Raw genomic sequence first — 13970 nt, 5'->3', positions numbered from 1 at the left:
CTGCAGGAGAAGACAGGACACCAGACAGATCCAGGAGCGAACTGAACCAATGCTAAAACATTGACAGCTGGCATGGAGTAACGATCTGAGAGGAGTTAAATAGAGCAGCCAACCAAAGAACAAACCACGTCACCTGTGTAAGGAACCTCAGAAGCCGCAGCTTCACTCATAGCCACCAGAGGGAGCCCATAGACAGAACTCGCCAAAGTACCATTCACGACCACAGGAGGGAGCTCGACAACAGAATTCACAACAGGCTGCCTATCCTTTGGGGTTCTGCTCTGAGGCAAGGTAGTATTCCTATTTCCATCTATAGGGGTATTTAGTCCTCCAGCTGTGACGAGGTGTCTAGGATTTGTTAGGTACATCCCACGGCTACTTCTAGTTGTGGTGTTAAGATCAGGATTTGCGGTCAGTTTAGTTACCCCCTCTCTCCAGTGAAAGTTTTCATGCTGCTCCAAGGTCACCGGATCATATCACAGGCAGGTGCCAAGGGAGGGTGGATTACTGAAATCGAAGGTGGCTTGTGATAACAGACAAACTGTTATCGAAGTGCAAGATCAGAGGAACAAATGGAGGAGGAAGAGGTTATAGGGGAGCAACTGTAAAATGAAGAGGATAATCCTCCCCTCTCTGATGTTCGTGGTTGGGGGATGAGAAGGAGGAAAGAAAACCTCATTGTTACCCAGCCATCAACACAGCATGGGCTTGGACCTCATGGTAGAGCCCGACATGAGTGACTTTTTGCTGTACTATCTGCAACATGATCCCCGTATAATTATGATTAGTAATAATGCTGACTAGTGGGTTGCCACTTTATTAGATCCACGTTATAAAACCAAATTTTGCTAGATGATTCCTACCCTAGAAAGGGACCCACGAATGCTAGAGTATCGAAACACGCTTTTACACAACCTTAAGAGAGCTTCCAACCTCTAGCACGTCAATTTATCAATGCTAAAATATTAGCAGCAGTGGAAGTGGAAGAAGCAATTTCTGTGAGTCCTTTGATACTTTTTTTAGACCAACTAGTGCACCAGCACAACAGAGTCCAAGTTTTACACATGGCGAATGAATGGAGAGGATGGAGCAGGAGTATCTAGAACTAAATATCAATACCATCAGGGAGGGTTTGGACTCTTTCACACTTTGGTCTTCCAAAATTGATGAGTTGCCTGAGCTCGCCTCACACTTCTTTGAGGTTTTATCATGGCCGGCAGCCAGAGTTCTCTCAGAATGTGTCTTGAGCACTGCTGGTGGCGTACTGATGGATAAATGCAGCCAGCTGTCTCCTGAAAGTGTAGACTGCCTAACTTTCATTAAGATGAACAAGTCATGGATCTCCAAGGACTTTTGCACCTCAATCGCAAACTGTACAGACTAGGTGATATTGCATTTTTTAGTGTGATGCATTAGTGTCACATAACTGCTTTTGGTGATATCTTTAGTGTGGTTTCTATGCCTGCTGTGGCTGTTGCTGATGTTAACACAAATTTGTGGGAATGTGAACAGTCATGGTTGGTCTACATCTGCTGGGTTAGCTGTACTGGAAGATGTCTCAGGCCCAATTATACTATTTCTATTCTCGTGACAGTTATTCCACTTCTGTGGTGTCAGGCACTTATTTTTTAAAATGTGAACAGTCCTAGTTGGGTGTCCATCTGCTGGATTGGGTGTAGTGGAAGAACTGTTGGTCCCTATTATACTATTTCTACTGTGGTGAAATTGATTCCACTTTTGTGGTGTAAGGCCTTAATTTCTTTAAATGGGAACACTCCTTGTTGGGTTTCCATCTGCTGTATTGGGTGTAGTGGAAGACCTGTCGGTCCCTATTATACTATTTCTACTGTGGAGTTATTGATGCCACTTTGGTGGTGTTTGCCAATATTTTTTGGAAATATGAACACTTCTGGTTGGGTGTCCATCTGCTGGATTGGGTGTAGTTAAAGACCTGTTGGTCCCTATTATACTATTTCAACTTTGGTGAAATTGATGCACTTTGGTAAAATTGATGCCACTTCTGTTGTGTAAGACCCTCATTTCTTTAAAAATGAACACTCTTTGTTGGGTGTCCATCTGCTGGATTGGGTGCAGTGGAAGAACTATCGGTCCCAATTATACTATTTCTACTGTGGTGAAATTGATGCCAATCTGTCAGTCCCTATTATACTATTTCTACTGTGGTGAAATTGATGCCACTTCTGTGGTTTAAGGCCCTCATTTCTTTAAATGTGAACACTTCTTGTTGGAGGTCCATCTGCTGGATTGGGGTTAGTGAAAGACCTGTCAGTCCCTATTATACTATTTCTAATGTGGTGAAATTGATGCCACTTCTGTGGTGTAAGGCCCTCATTTCTTTAAATGTGAATTCTCCTTGTTGGGTGTCCATCTACTGCATTTTGTGTAGTGGAACACCTGTCGGTCCCTGTTATACTCTTTCTACTGTGGTGAAATTGATCCCAATCTGTCGGTCCCTATTATACTATTTCTACTGTGGTGAAATTGATGCCACTTCTGTGGTGTAAGGCCCTCATTTTTTTAAATGTGAACACTTCTGGTTGGGTATCCATCTGCTGCATTGGGTGTAGAGGAGGAACTGTTGGTCTCTATTATACTATTTCTACTGTGGTGAAATTGATGCCTCTTCTGTGGTGTAAGTCCCTCATTTCTTTAAATGTGAATTCTTTTTGTTGGGTGTCCATCTACTGAATTTTGTGTAGTGGAACATCTGTCGGTCCCTATTATACTATTTCTACTGTGGTGAAATTGATGCCACTTCTGTGGTGTTAGGCCCTCATTTCTTTAACCCCTTTACCCCCAAGGGTGGTTTGCACGTCAATGACCAGGCCAATTTTTACAATTCTGACCACTGTCCCTTTATGAGGTTATAACTCTGGAACGCTTCAACGGATCCTGGTGATTCTGACATTGTTTTCTCGTGACATATTGTACTTCATGATAGTGGTAAAATTTCTTTGATATTATCTGTGTTTATTAGTGAAAAAATGGAAATTTGGCGAAAATTTTGAAAATTTCGCAAATTTCCAAATTTGAATTTTTCTGCAATTAATTCAGAGATATGTCACACAAAATACTTAATAAGTAACATTTCCCACATGTCTACTTTACATCAACACAATATTGGAACCAAAATTTTTTTTTGTTAGGGAGTTATAAGGGTTAAAATTGACCAGAAATTTCTCATTTTTACAACACCATATTTTTTTTTAGTGACCAGACCTCATTTGAAGTCATTTTGAGGGGTCTATATGATAGAAAATACCCAAGTGTGACACCATTCTAAAAACTGCACCCCTCAAGGTGCTCAAAACCACATTCAAGAAGTTTATTAATCCTTCAGGTGTTTCACAGGAATTTTTGGAATGTTTAAATAAAAATGAACATTTAACTTTTTTTCACAAAAAATTTACTTCAGCTCCAATTTGTTTTATTTTACCAAGGGTATCAGGAGAAAATAGACCCCAAAAGTTGTTGTACAATTTGTCCTGAGTACGATTATACCCTATATGTGGCGGAAAACCACTGTTTGGGCGCATGACAGAGCTCGGAAGCGAATGAGGGCAATTTGACTTTTCAATGCAAAATTGACAGGAATTGAGATGGGACGCCATGCTGCGTTTGGAGAGCCACTGATGTGCCTAAACATTGAAACCCCCCACAAGTGACACCATTTTGGAAAGTAGACCCCATAAGGAACTTATCTAGAGGTGTGGTGAGCACTTTAACCCACCAAGTGCTCCACAGAAGTTTATAATGCTGAACCATAAAAATAAAAATCATATTTTTTCACAAAAATTATCTTTTTGCCCCCAATTTTTTATTTTCCCAAAGGGTAAGAGAAGAAATTGGACCCCATAGTTGTTGTACAATTTGTCCTGAGTACGCTGATACCCCATATGTGGGGGTAAACCACTGTTTGGGCGCATGGGAGAGCTCGGAAGGGAAGGAGCACCGTTTGACTTATCAATGCAAAATTGACAGGAATTGAGATGGGACGCCATGTTGCGTTTGGAGAGCCACTGATGTGCCTAAACATTGAAACCCCCACAAGTGACACTATTTTGGATAGTAGATCCCCTAAGAAACTTATCTGGATGTGTGGTGAGCACTTAGACCCACCAAGGGCTTCACAGAAGTTTATAATGCAGAGCCGTAAAAATAAAACAAAATTTTTTTCGCACAAAAATTATTATTTAGCCCCCAGTTTTGTATTTTCCCGAGGGTAACAGGAGAAATTTGACCGCAAAAGTTGTTGTCCAATTTGTCCTGAGTACGCTGATACCCCATATGTGGGGGGAACCACCGTTTGGGCGCATGGGAGGGCTCGGAAGGGAAGGAGCGCCATTTGGAATGCAGACTTAGATGAAATGGTCTGCAGGCATCACATTGCGTTTTCAGAGCCCCTAATGTACCTAAACAGTAGAAACCCCCCACAAGTGACATCATTTTGGAAAGTAGACCCCCTAAGGAACTCATCTAGATGTGTTGTGAGAGCTTTGAACCCCCAAGTCTTTCACTACAGTTTATAACGCAGAGCCATGAAAATAAAAAATCCTTTTTTTCCCACAAAAATAATTTTTTAGCCCCCAGTTTTGTATTTTCCCAAGTGTAACAGGAGAAATTGGACCCAAAAAGTTTTTGTACAGTTTGTCCTGAATACGCTGATACCCCATATGTTGGGGTAAACCCCTGTTTGGGCACACAGGAGAGCTCGGAAGGGAAGGAGCACTGTGCTACTTTTTCAACGCAGAATTGGCTGGAATTGAGATCGGACGCCATGTCGCGTTTGGAGAGCCCCTGATGTGCCTAAACAATGGAAACCCCCAATTATAACTGAAACCCTAATGCAAACACACCCCTAACCCTAATCCCAACGGTAACCCTAACCACACCTCTAACCCAGACCCCCCTAACCCTAATCCCAACCCTATTCCCAACCGTAAATGTAATCCAAACCCTAACCCTAACTTTAGCCCCAACCCTAACCCTTACTTTAGCCCCAGCCCTAACTGTAGCCTTAACCCTAGCCCTAACCCTAGCCCTAACCCTAGCCCTATCCCTAGCCCTAACCCTATCCCTAGCCCTAACCCTAGCCCTAACCTTAGCCCTTACCCTAGCCCTAACCCTAGCCCTAACCCTAACCCTAACCCTAGCCCTAACCCTAACCCTAGACCTAACCCTAGCCCTAACCCTAACCCTAGCTCTAGCCCTAACCCGAGCCCTAACCGTAACCCTAGCCCTAACCCTAATGGGAAAATGGAAATAAATACATTTTTTAAATTTTTCTATTTTTATCTAACTAAGGTGGTGATGAAGAGGGGTTTGATTTACTTTTATAGCGGGTTTTTAGCGGATTTTTATGATTGGCAACCGTCACACACAGAAAGACGCTTTTTATTGCAAAAAATATTTTTTGCATTACCACATTTTGAGAGCTATAATTTTTCCATATTTGAGTCCACAAATTCATGTGAGGTCTTGTTTTTTGCGGAACGAGTTAACATTTTTATTGGTAACATTTTCGGGCACGAGACATTTTTTGATCGCCTTTTATTTCGATTTTTGTGAGGCAGAATGACCGAAAACCAGCTATTCTTGAACTTCTTTTGGGGGAGGCGTTTATACCGTTCCGTGTTTGGTAAAATTGATAAAGCAGTTTTATTCTTCCGGTCAGTACGATTACAGCGATACCTCATTTATATCATTTTTTTATGTTTTGGCGCTTTTATACGATAAAAAGTATTTTCTAGAAAAAATAATTATTTTTGCATCGCTTTATTCTGAGGACTATAACTTTTTTATTTTTTTGCTGATGATGCTGTATGGTGGTTCGTTTTTTGCGGGACAAGATGACGTTTTCAGCGGTACCATGGCTATTTATATCCGTCTTTTTGATCGCGTGGTATTCCACTTTACTTTGGCGGTATGAGAATAAAGCGTTGTTTTTTGCCTCGTTTTTTTACGGTGTTCACTGAAGGGGTTAACTAGTGATATCGTTTTATAGGTGGGGTTGTTACGGACGCAGCGATACTAAATATGTGTACTTTTATTGTTTTTTTTATTTAGATAAAGAAATGTATTTATAGGAACAATATATTTTTTTGGGGGGGGGATTTTTGGGAATTTTTTTTTTATTTTTTTTACACATTGGAGTATTTTTTTTTACACTATAACATTGCCCCAGGGGGGGCATCATGTTATAGTGTAAGATCGCTGATCTGACACCTTGCTGTGCAGTGTGTCAGATCAGTGATCTGACATGCACAGCTGCAGATTTCCCTGCAGGACCCGAATGCCGCGGCCATCTTGAATCTGGGCCTGCAGCGAGGAAGGAGAGGTAAGAGACCCTTGCAGCAACGCAATCACATCGCGTTGCTGCGGGGGCCTCAGGGAAGCCGGCAGGGAGCCCCCACCCTGCGCGATGCTTCCCTATACCGCCGGCACACCGTGATCATGTTTGATCGCGGTGTGTCGGGAGTTAATGTGCCGGGAGTGGTCCGTGACCGCTCCTGGCACATAGCGCCGGATGTCAGCTGCGATAGGCAGCTGACACCCGGCCGCGATCGGCCACGCTCCCCCCATGAGTGCGGCAGATCGGTATGACGTACTATCACATTGAGGGTCAGATAGGCCCAGGGCACCTCAACGGGATAGTATGTCTAAGGTCAGAGAGGGGTTAAATTTGAACACTTCTTGTTGGGTGTGCATCTGCTGCATTGGATTTAGTGGAACACCTGTTAGTCCCTATTATAGTATTTCTACTGTGGTGAAATTGATGCCACTTCTGTGGTGTAAGGCTCTCATTTATTTAAATGTGAACACTCCTTGTTGGATGTCCATCTGCTGGATTGGGTGTAGTGGAAAACCTGTCGGTCCCTATTATACTATTTCTACTGTGGTGAAATTGATGCCACTTTGGTAGTGTCTGCTAATAATTTTTGGAAATGTGATCATTCCTGGTTGGGTGTCCATCTGCTGGATTGGGTGTAGTGGAAGACCTGCTGGTCCCTATTATACTATTTATACTGTGGTGAAATTGATGCCACTTCTGTGGTGTCTGCCAATAACTTTTGGAAATGTGAACACTCCAGGTTGGGTCTCCTTCAGGTGTTTTGCCATTAGCAGCAGGCCTCCGAGACTGTCAGGCCTCCACTTCCTTGGACTCAACTACCTATGTTACTGTCCATAAATTTTTCTGACAATGGTAGTCTAGAAAACTGATATTTGTGCCACCTGAGTGTGGCTCAGCAAGAAAGCAGGTAGAGATGTTGAATGTGGAATCAGGGCTCCCAGCAAAGAGGGCCTACACTGATCCCTCAGCCACCTCGTCTTACTGGGACATTCAATTGAAAGCTGTACATGCTGTCCCAGACCCCGAAACCTCATGCCTGGCTGATTGCTGCAGTTCAATACTGCAATTTGTACTGTGGGTGACTTGAGGACACTTTCCTGGTATCTGTCCCTCATTTAATGTGTTTTAGCAGCATTTGGGGCCATTATAAGGTGTTTTGCATGTTTGTTTTTGCCTCCCATTGAAGTGAATGGCATTCGGATATGTTCAGCGAATATTCGACTAATTAATCGGCAAATTTAGCAAATTCGCTGAACGTAATCCGAACCGAACATTGAATTTTCACTCATCTGTAGTGCTGGATGTTGCGACGTGCTGAGTAAGGTTTTCTGCATTTCTGCCATGCTAACCCTCTTTTCCAAGGTGATGCCAGTGCAATAGCTGTGTTGACGACTTTATCTTCCTCTGCTTTGTATATCCACTGAGCCCCTGCTGTCAGATGAGGACACTGTTAGAAATGCATCTACCAGCGTGCAAAAGTATTCCTGCATTTTCTGATCACGCTTTAGTGACGGAAGTAAAGGTTAAGAACATTTATGCCTCGCTTCAGTCTCTAATGTTTCCATTGAGCCCCCACTATCAGGTGAGGACGCCGTCAGTAGTGCATCTACCAGCGTGCAAAAGTATTCCTGCATTTTCTGATCACGCTTTAGTGAAGGAAGTAAAGATGACTTGTTGTGCTTGTAGACTTGTAGAGGGGATCCAGCAGGATGGCCACACAGTAATTTTCACTTGTAACTAGGGTTGAGCGAAACGGATCGGTCAATTTCATAAGCCGCCGACTTTCGACAAAGTCGGGTTTCGTGAAAGTGTGGGATCGGCCATGCGGTCAGCGATCTTCGCGCCAAAGTCGCATTTCATATGACGCGTTCAGCGCCATTTCTCAGCCAATGAAGGTGGACGCAGAGTGTGGGCAGCGTGATGACATAGGTCTCAGTCCCCACTATCTTAGAGAAGGGCATTACAGTGATTGGCTTGCTTTCAGCAGTGTCACAGAGGCTATAAAGGGGCATGCACGCCGACCGCCATCTTACTTCTGCCGATCTGAGCATAGGGAGAGGTTGCTGCAGCTTTGTCAGAAGCAGGGATATAGTTAGGGAGGGAAGATTTACCCCCAAACCGCTTGTGCTGTAGCGATTTTCTCTGTCCAACACCACCTTTTCTTTGCAGGGACAGTGGAGGCTAGATTTCTGTGTATCAGCTCTGTAGCTTATAAGGCTCCCTGATAGCTGCATTGCTGTTTGTATGCCGCTGTGCAAACCAACTGCTTTTTTCAAAGCAAAAATCCTGTTCCTTTTTTCTGCACAGTTCTCTTGTTTCTTTGTTTGTCCACACTTTTGTGTGCAGCAGTCCTTTTTACTGCTGGCTGCCATACTTGTCCTGAGATCATTGTAGGGAGATTGTTATTGTAGCACAGTCCCTTTTTATATATATATATATATATATATATATATATATATATATATCTGCTAGCCACTGTCTGCCGCTGAAGCTGTGTAGTGTAATACAGTGGGCCTGATTTTCCCAGCAGTCTCCCACACCTATTAAGGGAAATTTCTGTTGCCACTAAGTGCATCTGCGTCAGTCCTGTTTGTGGCATATCTGTCAGCCACTTTCTGACACTGAAACTGTGTAGTGTAATACAGTGGGCCTGATTTTCCCAGCAGTCTCCCACACGTATAAAGGGAAATTTCTATTGCTACTAAGTGCATCTGCGTCAGTCCTGTTTGTGGCATATCTGTCAGCCACTTTCTGACACTGAAACTGTGTAGTGTAATACAGTGGGCCTGATTTTCCCAGCAGCCTCCCACACCTATTAAGGGAAATTTCTATTGCCACTAAGTGCATCTGCGTCAGTCCTGTTTGTGGCATACCTGTCAGCCACTTTCTGACACTGAAAGTGTGTAGTGTAATACAGTGGGCCTGATTTTCCCAGCAGTCTCCCACACCTATAAAGGGAGATTTAAATTCACAAGTTTATGTACACCTTCTACCTGGTTTTACAGTACCATATAACGTTTGTTAGTTTGGTTACATTTTTCCAGGAATGAGGAAGTCTGGTGGAAGAGGTCGTGGCCGTGGGCGGTCATTGCCAGCTGGTAGGGTTGAGCGAAACGGATCGTTCATTTTTAAAAGTCGCCGACTTTTGGCAAAGTCGGGTTTCATAAAACCCGATCCGACCCTTGTGTGGGGTTGGCCATGCGGTACGCGACTTTCGCACCAAAGTCGCGTTTCAATGACGCGAAAAGCGCCATTTCTCAGCCAATGAAGGTGGACGCAGAGTGTGGGCAGCGTGATGACATGGGTCCTGGTCCCCACCATTTTAGAAAAGGGCATTGCAGTGATTGGCTTGCTGTCTGCGGCGTCACAGGGGCTATAAAGGGGCATTCCCGCCGACCGCCATCTTACTGCTGCTGATCTGAGCCTAGGGAGAGGTTGCTGCCGCTTCGTCAGAAGCAGGGATAGCGTTAGGCAGGGTCCATTAACCACCAAACCGCTTGTGCTGTAGCGATTTCCACTGTCCAACACCACCTTTTGTTTGCAGGGACAGTGGAAGCTACATTTTTTTTCCCTCAGCGCTGTAGCTCATTGGGCTGCCCTAGAAGGCTCCCTGATAGCTGCATTGCTGTGTGTATGCCGCTGTGCAAACCAACTGCTTTTTTCAAAGCACAAATCCTGTTGTTCCTTCCTTTCTGCACAGCTATCTTGTTTGTTTGTCCACACTTTTTATTTCATTTGTGCATCAGTCCACTCCTTATTGCTGCCTGCCATACCTGGCTGAGATTACTGCAGGGAGATAGTAATTGTAGGACAGTCCCTGTTTTTTTTTGTGGGAGATTAAGATTGGCATTTCTGCTAGAGTGCCATCCCTGTGTGTGCCATCTCTCTCACATAGTGGGCCATAGAAAGCCTTTTCATTTTTCTGTTTTTTTTTTTTGTGGGGTTTATAAATTCTCCCTGATAAAAAAAATACAGTGGGAGATTAATATTGGCCTTTGGGCTTCTGTGCCGGTCCTGAGTGTGCCATCTCTCTCTCAAATAGTGGGCCATAGAAAGCCTATTATTTTTTTTTTATTAGGTTTCTAAATACTCCCAGAAAAAATAAACAAAAATCAGTGGGATATTAATATTGCCCTTTCTGCTTGTGTGCCACTCCTGACTCCTGGGTGTGCCATCTCTCTCTCTCAACTAGTGGGCCATAGAAAGCCTATTTTTTTTTTAATTGTGTTTCTAAATTCTCCCTGAAAAAATCAAAAAGAAATCAGTGGGAGATTAATATTGCCCTTTCTGCTTGTGTGCCACTCCTGACTCCTGGGTGTGCCATTTCTCTCTTTCAAATAGTGGGCACTGGGCCATAGAAAGCCTATTTTTTTTTATTGTGTTTCTAAATTCTCCCTGAAAAAATCAAAAAGAAATCAGTGGGAGATTAATATTGCCCTTTCTGCTTGTGTGCCACTCCTGACTCCTGGGTGTGCCATCTCTCTCTCTCAAATAGTGGACCATAGAAAGCCTATTTTTTTTTATTGTGTTTCTAAATTCTCCCTGAAAAAATTAAAAAAAAATCAGTGGGAGATTAATATTGCCCTTTCTGCTTGTGTGCCAGTCTTGACTCCTGGGTGTGCCATCTCTCTCTCTTAAATAGTGGGCACTGGGCCATAGAAAGGCTATTTTTTTTAAATTTGGTTTCTAAATTCTCCCTGAAAAAATCATTTTATTTTATTTGGTTTCTAAATTCTTCCTGAAAAAATAATTTTATTTTATTTTGTTTCTAAAGTCTCCCTGAAAAAAAAAAATCAGTGGGAGATTAATATTGCCCTTTCTGCTTGTGTGCCAGTCTTGACTCCTGGGTGTGCCATCTCTCTCTCTCAAATAGTGGGCACTGGGCCATAGAAAGCCTATTTTTTTTATTGTGTTTCTAAATTCTCCCTGAAAAAATCAAAAAGAAATCAGTGGGAGATTAATATTGCCCTTTCTGCTTGTTTGCCACTCCTGAATCCTGGGTGTGCCATCTCTCTCTCTCAAATAGTGGGCCATAGAAACCCTTTTTTTTTTATTGTGTTTCTAAATTCTCGCTGAAAAAATCAAAAAGAAATCAGTGGGAGATTAATATTGCCCTTTCTGCTTGTGTGCCAGTCTTGACTCCTGGGTGTGCCATCTCTCTCTCTCTCAAATAGTGGGCACTGGGCCATAGAAAGGCTATTTTTTTAATTTGGTTTCTAAATTCTCCCTGAAAAAATCTTTTTTTTTTTATTTGGTTTCTAAATTCTTCCTGAAAAAATCATTTTATTTTATTTTGTTTCTAAAGTCTCCCTGAAAAAAAAAAAAAATCAGTGGGAGATTAATATTGCCCTTTCTGCTTGTGTGCCAGTCTTGACTCCTGGGTGTGCCATTTCTCTCTCTCAAATAGTGTGCACTGGGCCGTAGAAAGGCTATTTTTTTTATTTGGTTTCTAAATTCTCCCTGAAAAAATCATTTTATTTTATTTGGTTTCTAAATTCTTCCTGAAAAAATCATTTTATTTTATTTTGTTTCTAAAGTCTCCCTGAAAAAAAAAAAAAAATCAGTGGGAGATTAATATTGCCCTTTCTGCTTGTGTGACAGTCTTGACTCCTGGGTGTGCCATCTCTCTCTCTCAAATAGTGGGCACTGGGCCATAGAAAGGCTATTTTTTTTTATTTGGTTTCTAAATTCTCCCTGAAAAAATCATTTTATTTTATTTGGTTTCTAAATTCTTCCTGAAAAAATCATTTTATTTTATTTTGTTTCTAAAGTCTCCCTGAAAAAAAAAAATCAGTGGGAGATTAATATTGCCCTTTCTGCTTGTGTGCCAGTCTTGACTCCTGGGTGTGCCATCTCTCTCTCTCAAATAGTGGGCCATAGAAAGCCTATTTTTTTTATTTTTATTGTGTTTCTAAATTCTCCCTGAAAAAAATCAAAAAGAAATCAGTGGGAGATTAATATTGCCCTTTCTGCTTGTGTGCCACTCCTGACTCGTGGGTGTGCCATCTCTCTCTCTCAAATAGTGGGCCATAGAAAGCCTATTTTTTTTTTTTATTGTGTTTCTAAATTCTCCCTGAAAAAATCAAAAAGAAATCAGTGGGAGATTAATATTGCCCTTTCTGCTTGTGTGCCAGTCTTGACTAGTGTTGAGCGATACCTTCCGATATCGGAAAGTATCGGTATCGGATAGGATCGGCCGATATTCAAAAAATATCGGATATCGCCGATACCGATACCCGATCCCAATGCAAGTCAATGGGACCAAAATATCGGAATTAAAATAAACCCTTTCTTTTCTTGTAGGTTCATTCTACTTGAAGGAAAACAACTAAGAATAATGCAGGATGTATTTGGGGAGGTGGCGGAGACATTAAAGTCATAGAGGTTTAGCCCAATCAAATAGAATAGCATGTTTTTTTTTTTTTTTTAAAGACGTTCGGAGTGACAAAGATATTGACTATGTAAATTTTTTTTTTATTTTGTCAGATATTGATGTTTCACTATTCCACGCCCTTCCCCTTCTTTTTTTTTTACTTTTCCCACACTTTCATCTTCATCATCATCAGCATCTTTGACATCAACTTCTTCTTCACCTTATTCATCTTCTTCTTCATCCTTTACCTTTTTTTTTTTTTATTACATTCTTCATATTCATTTTATTCAACTATTATTATTCTTCCTATTCTACATATTCATTTTATTCAACTGTTATTATTCTTCCTATTCTACTTCTTTATCATATTCTCATTTGTGACAGGCATTCCCGTAGTTGTTATCTATAAAAGTTGGAAGATTACACCTTCCGTTCTGCCAGTCACAAAAGTTACATTTGTCCGCGTTCAGTTTGGCCTGCAGCATCAGGCTTTATCCAGGGGCACCACGAGGAGGAACGGACTCACCCCCATACACTGCTCAGTCTTCTTCTGCATATAATTTAGATAATATCTTTTGCTCTGATATTAAGTGTTATGCTTAATGTTCTTCTGCTCTTTGTTCTGCAGCCTCTTGTTCTTCTGCTTCTCGGTCTTCCATGTCGTCGTCTCCAGGGTCGTCGTCTCCAGTGTCGTCGTCTCCGCCGTCGTCGTCTCCGCCGTCGTCATCGGGGTGGTCTTTCTGGTCGTCGACGTTAGGGTCTTCAACTTGGAAATGTAGCAGAAGGTACAAGAAGGCTGAGAAAATGCCAAGAACCAGCTGATGGAACTGGAACTCGGATGGCTACCCGAAGGTTCAAGAGCCTATGGAACTACCGAGGACCAGCTGACGTTACTGGAACCCGGTTACTAAGCAGGAGGTACCCGTGCTAAAAAGCACTACCAAGGACCGCCTGACGTTGGCGGAACTCGGATACCCAGAAGGAGGCACCTAAGCCAAAGGCTCTGCCCGGAACCAGCTGACGGTACTGGAACCAGGATGGGGAGCAGAAGGTACAAGAGCAAAAGACACTGCCGAGAACCAGCTGACGGTACTGGAACCCGGATGGGTAGCCGAAGGTCCAAGAGCCAATGGAACTACCGAGGACCAGCTGACGTTACTGGAACCCGGTTACTAAGCAGGAGGTAACCGTGCCTGAAAGCACTACCAAGGACCACCTGACGTT

Source organism: Ranitomeya imitator, chromosome 5 (genome assembly GCF_032444005.1).
Source record: "Ranitomeya imitator isolate aRanImi1 chromosome 5, aRanImi1.pri, whole genome shotgun sequence".
In the NCBI taxonomy this organism is placed as follows: Eukaryota; Metazoa; Chordata; class Amphibia; order Anura; family Dendrobatidae; genus Ranitomeya; species Ranitomeya imitator.
This window is presented reverse-complemented; position numbering follows the sequence as displayed.